At 39.6% G+C, this 22,729-nt stretch overlaps 1 protein-coding gene across 1 annotated transcript in view; it reads left to right on the forward strand.

Annotated features, from left to right (window-relative positions):
• peak1 (pseudopodium-enriched atypical kinase 1) overlaps window positions 1-22,729 on the forward strand; it is a 100,900-nt gene that overhangs the window by 14,630 nt on the left and 63,541 nt on the right. Inside the window, exon 2 of the mRNA XM_034589241.1 lies at window positions 4,305-4,411. The gene's annotated coding sequence lies outside the window, so the exon portion shown is untranslated. The remainder of the gene's footprint in view (window positions 1-4,304; window positions 4,412-22,729) is intronic.

The following is a 22,729-nucleotide window of genomic DNA, read 5'->3' on the forward strand; positions in this document are numbered from 1 at the left end:
ATTGAATGTGCTTTCCATAGTGAGCTGCCCATAAGCTACTATTCCAATTTCAATCTATAATGAAATGACAGCTGACATGTTTGGTTTTTTTTGTATCGGGTGATGTCATTCTCTGTGAGGCCTTAAAGTGAACAGCAAATAGAAACTCTGTAATCAGTAAAACTTTTCTGTTACACACTGGTGTTGCTGTACAGATTAAACTAGTTATATTATTGAGATTTAGATAGCTCTGATAGCAGTTGTTTTGTCTTGGGAGGAAGCCTGGCTTGATTAAAAAAAAAATATATATATATATATATATATATTTACAGCCTTTGTGCTAAGCTAAGCTGACTGGCTGCTAGCTGTAGCTTCATATTTATTGTACATGCATGAAAGAAAGATGCTCAGCAAAAAGGGGAATACACCCATTCCCATCATGTCAGACTACTCTTTTAATCTCCTTAGTTCAGTTTCAGTGTGGCTGATGAATTGTATTCCAGATTCAAATTATACAGTGTTTCAGTTCATAAAAATATCAAGTGCAAGCTTCCATTGATACTTTACATTGATCCTTTACATTGATTATAAAGCTCTTTTAAAGCCTTTTGCTGCCTTTTTAGTGATTGTAAAGTAAGACATTGATCTTGGAAGGAGATCATCTTAATGACCAAAACTGCCTTATTCTATATTTACATACTGAGGCATGCCTCGGGGTTAGCAATAGACTGCAAGATTGTGCCTCTGCACAAGCAGACAGGCTTCCCCAAGGAGTTTGCGCTTGATCCTGAGCGATGTCTTCAAGTCACCCTTTTGAGTTTACATCACTTTTATCTGGCTAAAGTGGATAAAGTTTTTATGTTCAGTCTAAACCAGCTCTGTGTTTTCTTTGCACCAACTGGAGATTCTTGACCTTGGTTATTCTGTCATTCTGTAATTAGTGCCAACCATAAACAACCGGAATACCGCTGAGCATTGCCACGGGTGGCTGCCCTCGCCACGACAATCTGGAGTTTCCCTTTTGTCCTCAGATATGTCTGATGTAGAGCCAGCTGCCCACCCTGGGAGCTGAACTGTGGGACGGCCATATGGAGAGACGGGAAGAGAAAGTTGAAGAGTTAAAGGAAAGTGGATGGAGTTGATGTATAAATACTAGTGAAAGAGGAACATGCCTTGTAAAGACAAAATAAAAAGAGGGGCTTGTTAAGTAACTTGTTTCCAAGAGACGTCAGTCTCCTTTTCTGACCCTCTGCAGAATCATATTTAAATATAGACTCTATTGCCATCTGAATGTGATGCAAGTTCTTGGCTCTTGGATCATCATAAATGCTTTTCTTGCCCTGGCTCCAAGATGTACAATGATGACATCATGGTTAATGTACTACTGCGGAGCTCTCCATTCCAGTCATTTGTCTTATCGTTGGGCTAGCATACATATTCTCTGTGAATATTATATCCACTCAGTCACTAGTCAGAGTACCCTGGCTGAATATTCCTGAAGATGCTTGGGTCATGACGTAATCCCTTTCTTGTAGAGCTGGCATGGCTGGTGTATGTTTGGTGAGGTTGGAGTAGACGTTTGTCTTTTGACTCACAATCCCAACACCTAATGTATTTAGAAGTATGTAGAAGTTGGATGTGAACTAGAGCATCACATATTCTTCCCTTGCAGCCCCAGCATCTCTAAATCCTTTTTCATTTTTTGTCTGGAATGTCCAGCTTTCCAGGCCGTTGTAAAGGTCATGGTGAACTTTCGGTTGTTGTTGTCGTCTTGGGAATAGGGTCTTGGCCTGAAGACAGGCTCCACGGACCGTTGCAAACAGTCTGCTGCCCCTCCTGTGGCCTGCCAGCCCACTTAGTCTGCACACAATCAATCTAAGCACATGGCTTCTTGCAGACACCAGAGCGTTTTGTAAATGTTCAGCACAATTCTGGTTCTTTCCTTTCAGTGTAATTGGGAGTTTGAAAATACATTTTGTGAAAGTAAAGTCATGTCTTGTTTTACCATAAAAATAAAACAGAAATTCACAGAAAAAGAGTATCTTGTCCCGATAATAATATTCTCTAAGTGGCAATTGTATTTTCAGAATCAGGAATTTCAGATAAAAGTAAGAGCCTGTTAGAGCTGTTGTCAATTTGGCCATTGTTTTCATTAACATTTTTGAATAAAGTACAAAGAAAAAAGCACTCTTTCTATTTGAATGGAGAAAATTGAATACTTTGTTAATTTGGTTGTGACTGTAATATTTTTTATGATATTGCTACCAGCTAAATGATTGTCCTCATCGTTCAAACATATCAGAGATTAAGACAATAAGCAATCCTGAGAGCCACGTCCGCCTCTTTTTCTACATTTTAAAAATATTTTCAACTTTCTACAACTGGTTCGAAAGTCAGAACTATCCCAAAAAAATGTTCACACTGCAAACAAACTGAATCCTGGTTTCCAGACCAGGACCGACTCTACTGGTTGGACAACTTGTTGGTCCATTGGTCCAGCACCCGTTATTTTGGTTTGAAGTAAACTTAATAATCCAAATCCAAAAGGTTAAATGTAAAAGCACCCTTTGTTTGAGGTTGAGTGCATTTAAATTGTCCGAAGCTTAAGTTGTAAAATTTTAAATCACAACCTCTGTATCTCACTTCCTTTTGGCCTAACTTGTGCATTAAATCTGTCCATTATGGCTTCCTAGCAGCAGCTTGTGGAGGCATTATAACACAGACAGAGCTCAGCGAGTGGGTGCAAACTGCGTCTCTGCTGTTGGGATGCAATAAAACAGTTTGCGTCACAGTAGCAGCCTGACGTGCTCAGCTCTCTATCTGTCCTGATTACCAATGCTTGACTGCCATTAAGGGACACATAAAGCTGTTAAGCTATCTGCCTGTGAAGAAATACTGTAGTGCACTGTCAATTAGAGTCAGAGGAAGTTATGGCTGAAACCAGCATTGAAGTGAATCCCAGGGGAGAATTAGCTTGGCTCTACTCTATACATATTTATTTAATAATAATAATTTATTTATTTATATTTAAGTTGCCAGCAATATGGCAACGTGTTCCCGTTCAAAACATACATGTGTAAACTCCCAAATATGGACGTGCACTCAGCACTTACACCTGCAATTGTTTACACAAACAGACCCTGGTCACCTCCCCCCCGCCTCTGCCCACTGGTGTTGGATTCTACATTAAAGTCTTGTTTAGCAAGTGGACCCCCATTAAGCAAAAAAATAAAACAGGCTTTCAGTGTAATCAGACTCCTCATCTAAACCCTCGGCTCATATAGTTGAGAGCCACTAGTTGTGCTCTGCTCTAACAATTCCTTATATAGCTGGGTTTTTGTCTGAGCAGACTACAGTGTGCGAATGCTCTGCCTGCAGGAATGAATTTAGGCCAGGGGAGTGGTTCATGTCTAATTTCTGATGACTCATGCTTATCATGAGAATTGGGATGTGACAGTGTTGTGGAGAATGTTTTTGGAATGGTTCGTTAGTCTGTTGGTATTATTAACGCACAGTCGGGTTTTTGGCTAGGTTATGTGAATATTTGTGATTCTATTACATGAGTAGTGTTTTTGTCATCTCATTCTCAGCTTGATGCCTTGTAGAGAGTCGCTGCACACAAAAATTCTCTTTCAGCTTCAACCTTTTGTTAAATATTTCAAAATATTAGCATAATTTCCTGTTGAATCAGGAGAGAGTTTTCTCCTTCTCTCACTTAGTTGCTAATACTGTTGGTGACTATGCAAACTAGTTGTGTATCAAATGGAATCTGCTGACCAACCCAGCAGGAAGCAAACTGGTACAGACCCCAGTTTTACTGATTGATAAAGATAACTGACTACTTTCACCCCAACCATTGTTGACCCTGCCTTTCCATGCCACAGTCCTTTGTGTTATGTAAGGAATCTCCGGACATGCAATCTGTCAATTGCCTATATTTCAACTCTCTCTGCTTTTCATTAGGGCTTGATACCGATTATCATTGCAATTTTATTTTTGTCAATAGCAATATAACAAAAATCCAATATATATCAATATAATGCTTATGCGTTGTGCAGGCACATGAGGAGGTATAAATAATTGATCGACATTGTCTGTTTTTCAAACTTAATATTGTCTCAAAGATAGTGGAGATATCAGTAATTTATGCTCAGTTGAAATTTTTACCAAATACCTAAAGGGGCCAGCTTTTTATGATTTATTTAAAATGTTAGTGAATTATAATTATTAGAAATTGTTCTGTGTGACTCTTGGTTGTACCTCTTTTCTGTAACTGTGACTACTCAGAAGTAGGAGCTGACATCTCCTGCTTCCCTTGTTTGCAGGACAGCTGGCTGCAGTCGGAGGATGCCCTGTGGCTTTGTCTGAATCAGCGTGTTCTGGTTCCTTCAGACCTCTAACACTCAAGACAGCAAGGCACACAGCCTGGCAGGTAAGCTCAGCCAAAAAGTTTTCTTGTTATTCTCGCTCCAAAACTAATCATTAAGATGTTTCATCCCCTACCATTATGCAGTCTCTTTGTACATTCAATTAAATACTCCCAATGTACTAATGTCTCTCAGAGCTACTTCACAAAATAACTGAAAAAGACTGTTTTACAGCACTTTTTTAGTTTTTCTTTCTTTCTTATTTAAGAGCTGTGGCTGGTTGGGAAGTGTTGCTGTTGTGGGCCTATGAAGCCCATTGAGACTTGAGATATATTTGGCAGCACCACATGGCAATGTAACAACATAAATTTACAGTGACACCTTCAACATTACTTCAACAAGATTGTAAAAATACAATTTTGACTGAAATATTATCATCTTCAGTCTGGCTTTTTACTGGCAGACTGGTTTGGACTTGTTCATTCTGATTGCTGTGACTCAACGTAATATTTGGAGAAGACTTAGTCTGTCATCCAAAGGGTTAGTTATCCTTGCACAGGGAGACTGGAAGGCCATATTGTGTGTTTTCAGATTGTCGGTTTGTCTATTCTTTGTGCCTGCCGCTCTATAAATCTCCCTCTCTGCAACCATTACCTTTGTGCTTCTGCCAAATTGTTCAGCAGCCTCACCCTGTTAACACAGCTCCTATGGGCGTGTCTTTAACTTAGCGTAGGTCTTTCCAGAACACAGTTTAAACAAAATCTCCACAGCTCAGTTTATATAGAGAACTCTTGAGGGAGAAGTCTTTGTACATTTTTCTTGCATATTCTACAATGATAAAACACGACATTTTGAGGGTAATACTGCACGGTGAAAACATTATATTACTCTCTCTGAGTTTCTTTCAAACCAAGTTCAAATGATTCAGTTGATATGGAGTATTTCTTTATTATAGACTCATCTTCTCCGTCAGGGAAATTATTTCATCCTTTCTGACTTCATGGCAAAGTTATTTCAAAATCGTAGAGTCACGTCGCCTACAAAGCGCAGCAGCTATTTCTGGACATGTCTTGTTTTTGTTCTGTTTAGATGGTTATTACAGCCTCTGCTTTGATGACTGGGACTGTTGTGTTGTCTCTGTAAGTCAATCTGCATTTGATGCCAGCTTGGCTGCTACTGCTTTACTACTAAGTTAAATTCAAAGAACATATTTCCCATTCCTTTTTCCTCCTCCCCTGATATTTGCTCAGTTTTGTCTGTTGTGCCCTGCAAACATACAGTTTTTGTTACCCCATTGAGACAGGATGTTAACGTTTATACTTATATCCATGTATTTATGTGTAGTTTAAGAAATACAAATTGTATTCTATTTCGAATTGTCTAAACTACGATAACCCAAATATGAAAATGCTGGTGTAGATGGGAGAGCTATTCAAAAACTTGTGTAATGATTTTCAGAAAGTTTAGTGTGCAGAACTAATCAGTGATAGGTGCCATTTAATAATTTGTCAATAAGTATTTAAAACCAAGTAATTAATAACTACAGCATTCCACTGTCCCAACATGCACAAGTGTAGGGTATTAAGGTAGCCTGATCCAACTTTCGGGCAAGTGCATCTTTAATGATTCCCAGCTCTAATTAGCAAAATCCCACATTCGTCTTTAAATTGACTTTGAAAAGGCCGGGGCATAATTGGACCTGCAAGCTCTTTGGTTTTTGAGTCCAGGCCAGCAAACACACACACACCTCTGTGTTCACAGGCTCCCACTGATAGGCCCTGTGCTATTTAGTCTCATGGAGGATCAGGAGGACCTTTAGGGGGGAGTTGATTTGAGGGGCTTGTTTTTGACATCATTATTTTCTAAATGCTGATTCACTGGTAGTGCCGTCATTAATGTGCTCAAGAGGTTTGGCATCCACATCTCTCCTTGGTTTCCTCTGGGGAACTTAATTAGTGAGCTGGGGGATGGGGGGTGGTGTTGTCTGGGAAAACTATCCGTGAATATATGATAGCAGCAGTTGTAAAATCAGAGCTTTATTATAGTAGCCATAATGTTAGGAAATTTAAAGGGGACATAGCATGCAAATTCCACTTTGTTAGTGCTTCTACAGGTTAATGTGGGTATCTGGCATGTCTACCAACCCAAAAACTCTGGGGAAAAAACACTCGCGCGTTTTGTTATAGTTCCTCTAAGTCAGAAACGTCATGCTTGAGCGACTCGATTGTGCTTCCTGGGTTTTGTGTCGTAACAAGGAACTGGAAGTCTCCCTACATGGTCTTGGCCCACCCCCCCGTCCCCCCCGGGCCCCCCCCCCCCCCCCGTCCCCCCACACTCGCTACGCCGGGTTTACACCGGAGGCAGCGAGGCTGCGAAGCAGCGCAGCGCCGTTTCCAAGCACGCAGCCGGGCTGTTCACACGGGACGAGCATTTCTCCGCTGGTCAGCCCGCGATTCACTCACATGTGGCATTTGTCTGGATCGTTGGGACTGGGAGGCTGCAGCAGCTGCTCGGGAGCGACCGCTCGCTCTCCCGTGCGTGAGCTGGAATTTGTGTCAGCGCCACACAGCCAGCAGTGTGGAAGACTTCCGCAGTGTACAGCGCTACTGTAACCCCCGAACCCCGACATTCAACGGGTACAACAACAAGCGGAGAAAGCAGAATCGCGGGCTGACCTTATATATACAGTCTATGGGGCTGACCAGTGGAGAAATGCTCGTCCCGTGTGAACAGCCAGGCGGCTGCGGGCTTGAGAACGGCGCTGCGCTGCCTCGCAGCGGTCTTCCACACTGCCAGCTGTGTGGAAGACTTCCGCAGTGTTCAGCTCTACTGTATGCCGGGGTACAGTAGTTACGCCGGGTTACAGTAGTTACGCCGGGTTACAGTAGTTACGCCGGGGTACACCGGACGCGGAAGCGCCGCAGCGAGGCAGCGCAGCGCCGTTCTCCAGCACGCAGCCGCCTGGCTGTTCACACGGGACGAGCATTTCTCCGCTGGTCAGCCCCATAGACTGTATATATAAGGTCAGCCCGCGATTCTGCTTTCTCCGCTTGTTGTTGTACCCGTTGAATGTCGGGGTTCGGGGGTAAATGATGGTCTTCATAGCCCCCCCCTCTCTTTCTCTCTCTGTCTGTCTGCTTGTGTGCTTGTAGTGGATGGGCAGAGGGGGACATTTAATTATGTGATTGGGAAAATTAAAACTCCAGGACAACAAGGGGAATACAAAGTATGGGATGCATATTTGATAATTTATATCATATAAAATATGTAATTTATATCGTTTAAAATCATGGGGGGAGAGGGGGGAGCTGGCTCATTAGCATTTAAAGGAACAGGCACTCAAAACAGGTCACTCTGTGGAGGGCTGTTTTATACAGGGTAAAAAGGGTGCTGTTTTATATGATCCTTGTGGTATTTTGACCAAAGTATGTTACAGACATTTCATTAAGACCCCAAGGAACCATATCAACTTGTGGTAAAATGGGCATGCTATGTCCCCTTTAAATGAAGATGTTGTTGCACACTGAGGAATTCAAGTAGATTATTTTTAATGTGTTTTAAGTTATGTTTTAATTCTCGTAACAGCTTAATTGGCAGTGTGTGCTGGCAGATCTACTTCCACAGGTCCAATGTTAATTTAAATATTGATGTCTGGCCAAAAAATGCACTGAAATGTAAAGGCAACATGCAAGATCTTTTAAATTAGAAATCATACTGTAAATCTCAAACTTGACAGTACATTCAGAATTCAATGAAGAACACAAGTGCCAAACTTATCCAATAAATATTCATCGAGAGCATATGCACAGACTATTGAACTACGTCAGTCAGTAGTCTGAATTAATGTCTGAATAGCTGTTATATGGTCTTGTGTGGATGTGGTGACACATGGCCGGTGGGTTTGAGTGCTGCCAAACTCTTGGAAACACCTTCATAAATTATTGATGGGTGAATGGTGGACATTCAGCTGTGCAGACATTGCTCTGGTTGACATTCCTATAATTGGCATGCGGACCGCTCTCTTCCTCATGGCTTACATCTGTGGCATTGAGATGTTTGACAAACATTTGACATCTAGACGTGGCCTTGCATTGTGACCAGTCCAAAGCACACCTCTGCAGTTATGCTGTGTACATCAGCACCTGGAAATGTCACACCTGTCAGGTGTATGGATTAACTTGACTTGGGGAGAAGTGCTCACTAACACAGATTTAAACACATTTGTGAAAAGAATTTGAGAGAATTAAATAGGTGTACAATGGGTCTCAGAGCATGGTTTTTAGTTGTCCAGCAAGCGTCTTCCATCATCAGTATAGTATATATAGCAAAGTGCTCCCATACATGTGGGTGACTTCTCTAATTATTCATCTCCTTCAGTAATGATGGCTTTCACCTTCAACTGCTTTTGAGATGCAAAGATCACAACTGCTTTGATTTGACGGCATTTTTGTCCGTTACACCATCGGAAATAAACCCTTTGTATGCTTAGAAAAATATATTTTATTTCAACTCATGAAAATAGTCGACAAAAGAAAAGTATTGCATTTATATTTTTATAGTTCGTAACATAATTTATCAGTAAAATAAAGCTAGATCATGAGCTTAACTGTCTTAAGATAAGATGCTTCATCTGTTGTGTTACCTTTATCTGCAGACTGCATAACTCTATCTTCAGTATCAGCAGATATGAGCGGTAGTTTATCAGTTTTGTCTTCAGATTAAATCTGGTAATGCGTAATTATGCTGGGCTTTTTCTCTTCATGTTTGGATGCCTGTGGTTTTGCTACAGAAGCCAAGTGTACGGTTTTATACACTGTGCAGTTTCTGAGCTCTCTGACAGTCAGTGTATATTGACTGTATGTATAGATCTATCAAGATAACACGCTGTTGATGCATGGAAGCTCTCTAAATCACTCTACATATCGATTGATGCATTTCCCTGCTACGATTGTCCTCAATAAATGGATTAGGATGTGTCCTGAGCTTTTTGCCTCTATAGTTACCACTTCAACAATGCTCACTGAAAGTGCCCTCGCTCTCTGGTTACAATCGTAAACAATGTAAAGTTTTCCCATTAGGACCCCACTGATAAGGTTGTAATCAATTAAGCCATAGAAAGTATGCACTTCCAGGAAACGTGTTGTCAAAGTGGAAAAAAAAGATAGAGCTTGGATAGTGCTCTGTCCTTGAAGCCCCTCATGTCAACGAAGCCAAGGTCAGTGGAGATCAATAAAGGGAGTGGATGTCTGGAACATATATTTCCATTATACTCCTCTTCTGCCTCTCTCTGTCTCTGTCTTTCTCTCTCTCTTTCTATCCCTCCTGGACTTTCCCTGAAGGCCTCACTAAGTGGACTGTGGAAACCAGCAGCTGTTGGAGTTCCCATCAGAGCACCTTAGAGAGGGAAAGTGAATTTCACTGAGGGAGTCACAGGAGTCAGAAACATCAATATGAAATGATGTGGGGGTCAACCCTCTGCTTCATTTCTTTAACATTAGCCAGAGCAAACCTTGGAATAATAAGAGACAACTCCAAACCCGTTCACTAAAGCCACAAACTTTATTACAACTTTTTAAAATAGTCATACATTTGACTGCAGTCTGGCAACAATCGTTTATAAGCTTTCACTTATTCACACTTTTTTAAGCATTCAATTTTCATTAATTGTCATGGGAAAGCCATAAATTGTGGTATAGGACTATTTTAAATAATATTAGCTATAGTTTGAATATATAATGCCACCAGATGGAGATAAAAGTTGTTACAAAAAATGTATTTCACAATAAAAGTGACCGCTATTTACAGGTGTGTCTTAATGGAGTAATACATTTGTTTTAAGTTCCCTTTAATAAACAGTTGTCGTCTACTGTTTTTTTGGTATTCTTTTGCCATTATCTGCTGATGGAACAAGGGTCAAGTGGTAAAATGATGTCAGGTTGACTTCTGAACCTTTTAGTTCCAGTAGCATTCTCTGTGGATTTAGGCAGCCTATTCATAAAGGTTTCAGAAGGTGGGTGGCAGTCTCCCTTAAATTCCACCACACTGTGACCCCAGTCCCCTCCTTGCTGCCTGCTAAAGTTATCCCAGGCCTGTTTCAACTTAGATAGGCAGGAATGTGCCATTGCATGAGAAGAGGTCATCACTCCTCATGGTTCTCACAGAGTCCTTAGTCAAGGCTGCCGAGATATGGACACATCATGACCAGCCTCCCATTCATCAATGAGGAATGTTGATATTTATTGTGCCTAAGGCTTAACTTTGCTTATTCAGGCTATTCAGAGGAAGTATCAAATGCTGTCGTTGTCATTGATGCTCTTTTTACTTGTGCAATCTGGTTTCTAGATTAATCTGTGCTCCAGTTTATTCCTATAATGAATTTATGACCTGTTTCACCTCAAACCAGCATTAGATTTCCTGTGGCCTCTGTCTTATTTAATAATCAGAATTTACGTTTAACCAGCTCTTGATCTGTGGGTCACAGAGAGCTGTGCGCATACTGTTCCTCCATAATGCCACCAAGTTGTCTCCAATGTATTGCTCTGTGACCGCAAGAGTGTCATTTAAGGTACTTTCCCACATGCAGCCTAACCCATAAGAGGCCTGGTAATTCTCTCTTGTCTCTATAATGTGGGATCAGGAGCTGGAGTCAATTTACTGCGTAAGATGCTCTGAGTAATAAGCCAATTATTGATATTGACTGGAAATCTTTAATCATGGGCACTGGTGGGAACAAACCAGCAACATTCATAAGTGAAGAACGTGGAGGTCAGTGATATGTTGATCTATGTCACATTGATATATATACATTTTAGCTGTTATTGAATGAATCCAGCAATTGCCTTACAATTATTTTTGAAAGAGTATGTCTTTTTTTTTCCCTTGTGCATAAGGAAGCAATTTGGCATTACCCTGTATTTATGTTTCCAGCACTAAGGTTACTTATTTAACCAAAGTAAAGGATGATTAATCACAGCCAACAACTAGCAAAGCCAGAGATCTGGCTCAGAGCCGCAATTGAGCCACTGGATATTGTCAGGTTTTTTTTGGGGGGGGGGGTTCCCAAACATTGTACAGGAGGGTGACTTTTGACTCTGTGGTGTTCATGGGCAATTTCTCATTTGTATATACTTTTTATATTTTCTGATTAATTGCAGTCATACGATAACATAAGGGCATTAGCTTGATTTGAAATTCACAATTTCAATATTTTATAGTGTCTGACAACCTTAAGTCAGCACTCATGAATATCGTAGAGGGGGAACTCCCTGACTTATGAAAATAGATCCAGTTACTCCACATGTTGCCATGTAATCTTCATGTCAGATTTATTGGCCATGAGTCCGCTCAAAGACTTTCAACTTGATCTGCTCCATGCCCTTTAGTCTGACCACCTATTGTTTCACTGTTTAGTCAACCTTGTCTCGCCCGGATCTTCAAACAGGCGGAGATTCAGCTGTTCAGCCTCTGCACCAGGGGGGCTGTGTGGTTTGTGCTTTGAAATGAAAATGAATAAGAAATCAGATTTCATGCATTGGCGTTGATCCTCAAGTTAAAATGGAAAATTTCGAAAATATGTTTGACTGTTTTTCAACTGAGTAATGCTTCTGACCTTCTTTTCAAATAGGACAATATCTGTTGGTATATGTCAGCAGTGTAGTTAATGCTCTGTTTGTACAGTCACAGCACAGTCATACCCCTGCAACATAAACAATCTGCTTATTGAGTCTACTGAACTTTGAGTCTAATGGAGGAACATCTAATTATTTTATAAACTGCATATATATTATGTTGATTTGAAACTTAATTTTAAAGGCTGCAAGAGAAGCTGTATACATTTTTACTAACATTAACTGTTTTTGTAGTGGTTTTAAACGGGTTTAATTCTTATGACATGAAAATGTATTTCAACAGCCTTAACAGTGGTGCACTTGTGAAATCACAAACTTGATGTCTTCTTGAGCTTGTTTGCAGCTGTTAAAAAGTGTAGCTGCACTCCTCCTGCAGGCTTTAATCTGTGGAATTACAAGCTAAAATCTCCCTCTTAGCACGCTTGGACCCTCAGAGACAAAATTTAGAAAGACTGCCAATAAAAGTGTAGAGAAACTTTGAAGCACAAGATGGAAAATAACTGTAAAAGTCTTTCCATCCACAGTTTGCATCATGCACTTTTCAAAGTGTTTCTTCCAACTATTTATTTTGAAAGCTAACGAATAGATAGATCGACAGAGTCTTAATTTATCATGCCTTGGGTCTGCACAGGCATGCATATGTAAACTAATACATGGGTTTCACGTAGTATTGGAGCTGATGTGCGAGACTAGGTAAGGAAGTGACAGAACATTGCCTGCAACTGATTTAGCTGCTTTTAACACATAATACAGCATATTAGGTTTGTTGACAACCTGCAGCTATCCAAATGATTTCATAATCCTGTTTTACTGAAAAAGAGGTTTTCAGGGGCTAGAGGCTTTGTAAACATTTGTCAATGGTATCATGCACACAATGCTCACCAGAAGATAAGTCACAGGGATTTTCATAAAGGACGTAAAAACTGCACCCTGTCTCCACAGTCTGCAGCTAGTCCCTCTGTCATGCCCTTATAAAGCCTGTAGCATATAAAAATACTGGTTCAGACCAGCGTAACTAAAGTTACACACAAGAAACACTTTGAAAAGTGCATGATGCAAATTGTGGATGGAAAGACTTTTACAGTTTGTTTCCTTCATATGCTTCAAAGTTTCTATACACTTTTATTGGCATTAGTCAGTATACTGACTGAATGAAAATACTGGTTCAGGCTAATGTCAGCATGGTTGAGACTTCTTTGCTCCGTAGCCATCTTGCCATGTTGGACTCCTCTGCACCCAAACCAGACCCTGTTCATCCCACCCTCTAACATGTTTTTCCAGCTGTGTTTACATGCCAGTTCTCTGAAAGTTGAAGGTTAGGGTGAATACCTTCCTCTATACCCGACTTCTGACATTTGTCAAGACTAAGCATCAGTCATGTTTGTCTTAACCTATTACTTGACATATAAATGTCAGTTCTAAGCTCACATACACATCGGAAACTCATTGATGTTGTAGGAAAAATATTATTTTCCTTCTTACTTCCACATATTTGTTGATTATTTCAAAATTGATTTCTGGATTTCATATCAGGCATTTGAGAAATTCCCTGGTTCCACTTATATCATATTTTTGATATACTAAATGAAACTGAAAGATAAAAAAATACACTCCTTCAGGGAAAATCCTAGCGCAAACCAGTCAGTTTTTAAGCAGAGAAGAAAAACATCCATACTGCATGCATTATTGATGAGTTTGAAAAGGGAGCCTCTGAGCTAATCTTTCATCTCTAGTGTACAGCACTGGGTACCCCTCGATCTATGAGAGTCCATTCCCCGGCCTTCATTCCACACACATGCTCTGTTATTGATGATTTGCACTCCAAATTGGCCCATTTATTTGCAGAATAATGTGCAATCAGTATGCATGTACTCCAACGAACCAAGGGGCTGGTAATGAGGGATATTGAGGGTGAAGGCAATATGCTGTGATTATCTCAAAGGGTCAACCCCCAAGGTGGAATGTGAAAATGTGTTTTTTGGATCATATTTTTGTCGGCCTTGACCTTTGACTTACTCAGTTTGGAGCAGTGATAGAGGAAGCCCTTCCCCCAGTACACTTAGTCCTACATCTGTGGACAGACGGAAGTCTTTGGTCACATGATCTCTGGTCTCTGACAGTGTGATCTGTCTTTTTTGTACTGGTGAAAACTGAATACTTCTTGTGTTACGGAATTCTGTTCTAATTAGAGCTGAGATAATTGAGAATGAGTGATACTAAAAACATAAAGAGTTGCATTAAGCAAGGCTGGAGGATGCAGGGACTGAAGGTAAGGGAATTGATCTGAGTTTAGAAATGATGCAGAGCTGCATGAAGCCTTATTTTATGATCTGATTCATTTGTTTTTCAAATTTCAATCCTGAATCGAAAATTAGTTTTTGCATCTAAGGAGAAATTGTGTTTGCCGGTGTCTGTGGTCCCGATGTACTGTCCTCATTGGGCAGAAGGAAGACATACTTTTTACTGCATTTCAAAATAGTGGTTATCAATATCCTTTATTAATAATAATCTGTATCAGTCAAAAAAAACTAAAATACATTCATTGATTAAATCCTCAAAGCCTAGTCAGCGTACATTTTTTTTATTTCTTACCATGTACCTAGTGATCATTTAGGTTGAGATGTAAACTTTGGCTAAATCTAAGAGCTGAAGTATTTTTAAGGCCAGTATTTGCAGAAGTCCATGACCATTACTTGCAGTGGCACTGATGTTATTATCATCATTAAAAGGGATATTAGAAATCTTCATTCATGGATGACACTGGATACAGCAAACCCTTCAATCAAGGAGCTTACACAGTGTCATTAGTTTGCAGCTCATTCATTCTTTCTACAAAGGTAGCTGTCGATGCCACAGATCGTAACCTGCAGTTATGTGCCAGCACACCCTAGGTAATTGTCACATTTAAGTGAATGGCTGGAGGCAAACTAAATCTTTTAAATAACATGCAATGTTTTTTTTAAACTTGTTTCAGTTTGTGACTATGAACAAAGAAAGAGGATCCAGCTAATAATCACACATCAATGAAACCTTGAGAGAAAGATAAACCCAAACTTTTGTTTCTAGAAGGATGAAAACTGATATGTTTAAATGGTATGCAAGTTCTTATGTTGGACAATCTAAGATTGTTTCCTTCTAAAGTCAAAAGTTAATATCTTTCTTTCCGTGGACTGATTGTCTGTCCCTTTTTTTTTCTTTCTGGAAACGCTGTGTTACCTCTTGCCAGAAGCCCCACGGAGCCAAATCTGTCTTCATATGCCAAATGGCCAAAAGTAAATTAGATTTTTAAAAGCTTGGCAGGGAGATTGAGAGAAGAAAAGTGGAAACTATTTCAGGACAGAAAAGTGGGACATGGTTAAAAAATTTACCAGAAATATAATATCTCATTTAAGACCCCATGAAGGTGAAAAATAAACTTGGAGTAAAATAAGGTGAATCCCAGATGAAGCATTTCCTACATTTTTGTTGATGACTAATGTTAGAAAAACGAATAATTGTGATTGCAAGCAATGGAGATTGCTTTCCTGATGCATTTAATAAGTATTGTGTGTGTGTGATATAATATCAAGAGTGATAAAATAAATATGATTTCAGCTTGTGTTCCTGTCCCATTTACTGAATGACAGAGATCACGTTTGTATCTTCCACTTCACACAGCTCTAGAGAAATTTTAGTCCATGCCCCTTCAACCCACATGGACGTCCATTACAAGTTGTGGACTATTAAAGGACCTTCTAAGCTTTTCATCCACATCGCTATCCCCCCACCCACATGCATGGATGGTCATTAATGAAATGTGTAGTAAGTGCCTAATTATGCTTAATTTTGTCAGTGCTAGTCACTTTTTCTATATCTCTGCAACTCACCTAGGTATTTAAAACCTGACGAGCCCATCAAATCACACAGACAATCTGGTGTATCCCCCTCATTAAAGAGTCCGTTTCACCTTTCAAATAACGTGGGCCTCGTATAACATGATAAACTGCAGTGGGGTGAGCTCATTATGTCATTTCAAAGGGTAAAACTCGCATCAGTCCGGAGCTACTTTGTTATAAATCCTCAAACCCTGTCAGGTTGCAACGTGATACAGCTGTAAAAGCCTCGGTCGCCTGATGCCAGTGTTGTGGTGTCCTGTTGCTGCATGTCTCTCACAAAATCAGCTGTTGATGGAATGCGAAGCTGGTAGGGCTGAAATGTTTCTGGGCAGACTGGCATACATGTGCGGGCATCGGGAACGTAAAACACTGTGTCTGAAGGCGCGGTAACAGTTTGCAATGCGTCACATTTATCCGGGGGTATAAACGGCACAATAATTGCAAACCTGAACAATGCAATGCAAATCCTGTTGCTTAATGACAATTTCCTTCCACAACTTTTCTTCAACTAATGAGCTAATTAAGAAGTAGCCGTGACTTCAATGTGGAAATGCAAGTTTCTCAGCCTCCATATAATTGGCTAATGGTATTACTTTTTGCACTGTAGTTAATGATAGGACACTGAAAAGTGCAGCATTTGTTTATGCCTTTCCTTGCTAAATTGTCGTACTTCCTGACAGACCTGAAGCAAACGCTTGCAATATGTAAAAATATCTGGCAGCAAGTTAGTTTACAAACTCCTCTTCAGCGAGCCTTATTATCCAAAAACTCATTTCATTTTCCACACTGCCCCATTGGATTTTATGCACGGCAGTGCTCAAATTCATGATCCTGCTTTCATGGTGCTCCACAGCGTAGCTACGAGTGACTTTCATCATTATTGGTACGCAGTGAATATCTCGAATCACTCTTCAAAAAGCTTATTTCGACTAACATCCTATAAATAGAATGGAGAGTGACATGAGGCTGTTAAACGCAGTGAAGATTGCCTTTACTCAATGTTCTAATGACTTCATTTCTATGCATTTGGAGAAGCACTGATGGATTTTGATGTCTTGTCGCACTTTGTGATGACTCATCGCATCTGTAGTGCTCATTACAAGGGTTGAAGTGTTCTGCTTGAAGACAGCCACTTGACCTTTTAATGAATATTCAGAGAGTGGCAGAATTACTGCCACACGCAGTCCCACCATTTTTTTCATGTGTATTTATCTTTCACTATCTATCAGTATTTGAATGCCAGAGGCTCATACAGCTCTTTGTCATCATATCCAAAAGTCATGGTGAGAGCCTGTGAACAAAAGTAATACTTTAGTGGGAAAACAGCGGTGATTTTACAGAAATCAGTTTCTTTAACTTGAATTTCACACATGCAAGCTTGGTTTTTGATGAAATTTGTTGAGTAAAGTCATAAAACCTGCTCCTTTTTTGTGTTGTCCATCCATTTGTCCGTTTGTTCCATTCTCGTCTACACAATATCTCAGTCACACCTTGAGGGAATTTCTGAATATCTAACACATGTTAGCTTGGACTCAAGGTTGAACTATAGATTTTGGTGGTGAAAAGACGATGTAAACTGTGGCAGTGGCAATGTCGAGGCGGTAATTCTAGTTTTTTCTTTGTGAAATAACACACCAGAGACAGACAGTATTGATGTTCACCGAAACACAACTTCCGTGAAAAGCAACAACATCCCATGTTCAATCTAGAGACTCAAAATTGTAACGAGTAAATTCGAATAAATTTAAATTTATTGTGAAAGTAGATTTTTTTTCCTTAGACCCCAGCAGGAACTAGAACAACAGGGAAGTGGTCCTAAAAATTAGGTGCTTCTGGTATGAAGGAGACTTCTCTCTGGTGCCTCGACACTGTGATGAGGAATGGAGCACGAACGTCGGGACATCTTATGAAGGTTTCTGATTGGACGGTTTGATGAGAGATGACCGTGCATCTAGAGTTGAGGTGTGCATGGTAAAGGTGGGTCACTCAGTGATCGCGGTGCTGAACTGCCAAAAGAGAAACAGAGGAGAACATTCAAAGACAGCTTACAGGTGATTGGCTAATAGTCAGCCTGTCAGGTTGTGATTGGATGAGAATGAGAATGAGCTGTGAACTGATGCATGTCAAATGACATTTTATGACACTGTCAATTGCACTGAAATGATGGAGATTCACTGAATCTGGCAGAGACAGCTCAGTATATGTCTGCTCTATGCACTGGATGAGTTGGTAGGGGCAATGTTTCCCATTAATTAACAAGACTGCATGGTGGCCCACCATATTATAATTTATCCCACCACAGATCCATAAATTCTGACACTTCTGATGACTCTAACTTGGTTCTTTGCTCCGTTGCTGCATTTTATAGTTATGTGCACAGAGTGGCTGGCAATGCAGTTCTTTTTCCCCCACGAGAATATGTCTTTCACTCTTAAGTCTGTGTACCCGTCACTCTGAATCTGTTGTGGCTGAGAGTGACGTTTGTGCGTGTGCACCCCCGCTACCGCCATAGATTGAATAAATTCTGTGGAAAACGCTGGGGGGGTTATGCCACTGTTAATGCTTTTTTGACCATTTGCAAGGTCACAGCTCTAGATAACAGCATGGCTCTTTAACAAACTGTGAAAAAACATTTCCACAAAGGGATTTAGCTTCTGAAATGTGAACCATTTCATCACAGTTGTTTAGAGGCCTGGAAATTGTTGTCATCGTCTTGTTTTTTGATATTTGCACCATAATACCCCTCTTTTACATTCCCCCAATATCTTTGTGTCTCTATATCTGCCTATTTCTCTTTGCCTTTTTTGTCCCTCTTGTTTCTGCATGTATTTGTCTTTCTCTGAGGGTCCTTCACAGGTTCTTATCATGTGTTTAGATGTAGAGAGGCACTCAGAGACCTGCTGCAATCAGCCCGGAGCAGGAAGCCAACATGAGTAGGCTGTGTAAGGACATCATTCTGTATCTAACAATCATAACCCTCTTCTCTGTTGCCTGCCATCCCCCCCGTCTTTGTCTGTTCACCTCTCCCAAGGGTTGTGCACAGGAACCCATTGTCTTTGCTTAAGGTATTCAGTTCTCTCTAAAAGGTGCCCTTGTCATGAAATTTGATCCATTTAATTGCCTGTAAATGCAGCACCAAATATTTCTTTGCAATGGTTACAGCTTCCTGGGCTCATAGTTTGGATAAATACGAATTTCAGCCGAAATTTGAGAAAAATCGGAGCAGTTTGTCATCAGATAATTACAGTAGTTATAGTTTGAGCACATGGAGGAAATGAGGCACACATCAGAGATTTGTAACAAGGAGAACTCTTTAAGTCAGTGAAAACCTAGTATGTTCTAGAGCTGTCACTTTTTATTCAAAATTTAAAAATTTATTTGAACGAGGGTCGAAAAGTTTATATTCAACCTGTATAAATTAAAAATGTACAGTCTAGAACTGCATCAGACCACTTGAAGTAGTTTGTCTCCTGATCCAGCAGAGGTCAATCACTGTCTGCTTGACCTCATGCCTTCTTGACAAATCATTAAAGTAGGTCAGTAATGTTAGGTTGTTTTGCTATGAAAATGAAGGATGCTTGCAAACAAAGCCGTCCTGTGACAGTTCTCATCTGAGAAGTGGCATTTGTATTTTGTGTTCCACACCGTAGATGGCGTAAGATCACAGATGAGGCTGTTTGTTGTCCTTGTACCATGCATAATGCCTTATACCAAATCTGTGGGCTCACCAGAGCAACTTTGAGCGTTCAACCTTGTCCGACTGCATGCATACAATATATTCAGACTGATTGTGTGTAATGTCAAATAGAATTTTTGGAAGAACTGACAGCCCTAGTATATTCATGTGAATAGAATCAGGTGCTATATATTGTTATGTATGACATATCAACTTTACTTTGAAGTTATATATAATATGTTACTTATATTAAACAAAAGAAATGCAGTCATCCTAACAAAATTCAATTATTCTGATATCTTATTAAACTTATTAAGGTTTTAATGAATTATCTTCTTTATCAAAGAAAATGTGTCGGAATTTTTTGGGTCTTAAATTACACTTGTTGAGGTCTTAAAAGGGTCTAAAAAACATAGAATTTCAAAATTGTGCAAGAACCCTCTAAAATTGACATTGCTAACAGGTGCAAGTGACAGTATCAAGCTCCATTGAATAAGTCCTCACAAGCTACTGTATCTAATGTCTTGTAAATTAATTGAAACAGCAAACATAAGTAACCAAGGCCATTAAAGCTTACACAGATTTTTTTTTGGTGTGTTAGTTAACTTTGTATTTGCCTTTAATAACGATGCATCTTATTAAAACACAATGTTGAAGGACTGTGTTTTTGCAAATCTACATCTTAGAGAGATGAAAGTTCTTTTAAAATGTCCTCCTGCAAAGCATTATTTATTTCAGTCAGCTTAAAAAAAAACAGCAAGTTGATGAACTAACAGACAGACTTGACCTCATACTTTTCAGTATCTTGGAAAGTGAAGCACAATCAAATGTATGGATGAAAAACAAACCCATATCACGGTGCCAACTGACACACTGGTGCTGCTTGCACTAAGGTCATTAGTCTTCCATAGTTATTGGTTTTCTGTGGAAAATCTGAGGCTTTCTGTTTCCACCTCAGTTAAAAACCTAAGACAAAATGGTGAATATCCCTTGTACGTGTTATGATTAGTTTCATTTACTTGATAGGATTACAAAGAGACAGAAGAGGTGTCTTGGAAGACAGGAAGCAAACAAAAATATAGAAACAGATTTGTCTTTCTTTGCCTTACATATGAATCCAATAACACTTGAGAACCACTCCTGAGGCTCGGTTGTGTTCACTGTAATACTTTGTTGAAAAGGTCCAGGTATGTTGAGTAGCTTGTTAATTTAATTAGTGATCATCCTGTGGCCAAATGAGGCCGGGTTGACACTTTGCATACCACAGTGGTTCCTGAGATAACTGTTGCTTAGTGCTCTCCCACTATTATGGCCTTTCACTTGTTTTGCGTGCGGCTTTATCTGATGCTTTTATTTTCACCATCACTTTTAAATGCATATAGATAACAGATACATGTGTTATTGGTCGTAAATACAAGTAGTAAAAACTATAGACCATCTTGTTATGGGACATTGGTCAACATGTGGATTTTCCGACCGCTGAGTACTCAACAGTCAATACTATGTGAGTACTCAATAGTAGTCATTAATTCTGAGTATTTTGAGTCCTGAGTTTACTATTAACCTGTAAAGTTTTGTACTGTATCCTGTATGGCTGTTTGGGTGACAACTTAGGCATAGAAACATTTGCTGAAGTACTGTGGTTGGTCCTGATACAAGTGTAGTAGTTTGAAGTTACACTGTAGGTTTCAAAAAAGATAAACTCATTATAAAATATACTGTACCCATCCACACATATTTCCATAAAGTCTCCCTGTGTCATGTAATACAAGCATTCATTCCATTCCATTCATATCAGCTTTACAAATGCCTGCATTTCCTTCATAATTTCCTTGTAGTATCCATTCAGCTCATACTGTACTGCCCATCTTCAATTACATGGAAGGTCTCCAAATGGTCTCTTCTTGTGATAAGATTCTTTATCACAGTTGCCACTCTTCTAGACTGTTTTACTTATTTTATGTCATTGAAGTGCATATGAGCTGCAACTCTAGGTAATGAGATATGGGAGAGTAAAAACTCAGTGCACACTATGCATAATATTGAACTCTATTCTCTAAACTGTCCCTTATTGCCCTTAATGTCTTTGAACTTACATTGGAGCCATTGGAGCTTCCTCATTTCCTCATGGAGCAGCCATATAGGGTTTCCCTGTTAAATAACAGGTTTTTGAACCTTTCCACATGTGCGCATACCTAAACTCTGACTCTGTATTTTACGGTCCCAGATTGATATTGCACCGTTTAATCCCTCTGACCACTTTATGTTCTCAGCTTGGTTTAGACTATCAAATATCCTTCTCTTCTGAATACTTTATGACCTGATGCCTTCCTCCGGCTCAGTGAAATGTGTCAAGGCTGATCTGGAGTCATTGCTCTTTAATCCCGCTCTGTGCTTTAACGTGGGAGGGATCCTGAGATATTTTTCTGTTACTTTTTAATGGGATCAAATAACCAAGTGAAATATTCACTTTAAATTGTCCTTGAGAAGTAAAATCACCCTGGCTTGTGTAAAATTAGCAAGTGAATTATATATTGATGACATACATGTAATATAATATCTATCTGTAGTTCAGGAGAGGGGAAATAAATTCCTTGTATGAGACATGAATAGCTTTAGATTGCAGGGTTGTTGTATTGGTGTTGAATAAATGATTCAAATAAGAATGTAATGAGGTATAACATAATACAGTATTACATACTATCATTTCAACACATGTTATACATGTAACAATATATAATATCAAAGAATCCATTATTCCTACAGTCAATGACTGTTCAGTATTTATTTAAAAGAGCACCTCTAAACAGCAAACACGGTTCAAACTTGTATCACAGGGCTGTAACATCTATAACATTTAGCATCTCAAGCATGCCATTTTAATCTCCTCCATATTATTTGTTTACCATAAATGTATTTGTTTTTTTTCTTTCAGGGCCATATTCAACTCTAAATATCTGCTTATTTCTTTGCTTATCATAAAATATTTGTACCTTAGTTGGACACAACTTTACCTCAGTAAGTTTGCATTTGTGACATTTCAAATATTTTACTTGGCTCAGAACAAACCATGACAGTCTTATGTTTGGGCAACTGCCACATTTATGGACTCAGGATGGTTGGCTCAGGTACCCAGAAAGGGCTGGGAAAGAGATTGACAGGGACAGTAAAAGTTTTATGGATTATTTTCATGGCCAATCGCTC

This window comes from Hippoglossus hippoglossus, chromosome 6, assembly GCF_009819705.1.
Source record: "Hippoglossus hippoglossus isolate fHipHip1 chromosome 6, fHipHip1.pri, whole genome shotgun sequence".
NCBI classification, from domain to species: Eukaryota; Metazoa; Chordata; class Actinopteri; order Pleuronectiformes; family Pleuronectidae; genus Hippoglossus; species Hippoglossus hippoglossus.